Source organism: Marmota marmota, unplaced genomic scaffold, assembly GCF_001458135.2.
Source record: "Marmota marmota marmota unplaced genomic scaffold, marMar, whole genome shotgun sequence".
NCBI lineage: Eukaryota > Metazoa > Chordata > Mammalia > Rodentia > Sciuridae > Marmota > Marmota marmota.
Genome location: NW_026000185.1, coordinates 10676172 through 10677195, shown reverse-complemented (window position 1 = coordinate 10677195; position 1024 = coordinate 10676172).

The following is a 1024-nucleotide window of genomic DNA, read 5'->3' as shown; positions in this document are numbered from 1 at the left end:
GCTGAGACTGGCTTTGAACCTGTGATTCTCCTGCCTCAGCCTCCTGAACAGGAATTACCGGAGTGTGCCACCACGCCTGGCTAGCTGACTGCTTTTTTTTGGGGGGGGTGTACCAGAGATTGAACCCAAGGTTACTTAACCACTGAGACATATCCCCAGCCCTTTTTATATTTATGAGACAGGGTCTTGTAAGTTGCTGAGGCTGGCTTTGAACTCATGATGCCCCTGCCTCGGCCTCTCCAGCCACTGGGATTACAGGCAGGCGCCAGCATGCCAGCTTAGCTGAGTGCTTCTGAACCTCGGCAGAGTTGAGTGGTAGAAACAGAGACCACGTGTAAGGACCACAAGGCTGAAAATATTTGCTGTCAAGCCCTTTGCAGAAGAAGTTTGTCGACCTCAGTTCTAGATTCTTGCAGTTCCAAGTGTGGCCTTTGGATCGGCAGTCTGGGTGTCACCTGGGCACATGTTAGAAAGCCAGACCTCGTGAGCCTGAGTCTGGGGCTTAACAAGATGTCCAGGTGATGTGGGTGCAGCCCTGAGATGACGGGCAAAGCTCGTGCCGGCACTCAGTGCTCCGTGACCACTAGCAATTGTGGGAGGTGGAGTGAAGGACCCGGGAGAGGGCCCAGCCTTAATCCTTGGAACCTGTGAATATGTCCATTTATGTGGGGAAAGGGACTTTGCAAGTATGATTAGGTATTTGAGGTAAGGAGAGTCACCTGGATAGCCCAGGTGTGCACAATAATGTAATCACAAAGGCCCTTACAGGAGAACATGCGGCGCGAGAAGAGGAGGCCAGAGGCTGGAAGCTGAGTCTCGGGTTGTGTACCTGTGAGATGGAGGCCGGGCCACCGGCCCAGCCAGGTGGGCATCTGGGGTCTGCAAGAGCCAGGAAAGGAATCCTTCCTTGGAGTTCCCGGGAGAAACGCAGCCCTGCCGACACCTTGACTTTGGACCTTAGAGCTATAATATAACTATCTTGTTTAAGCTACTGCGTTTTGGGTAACTTGCACAGTGGCAATAG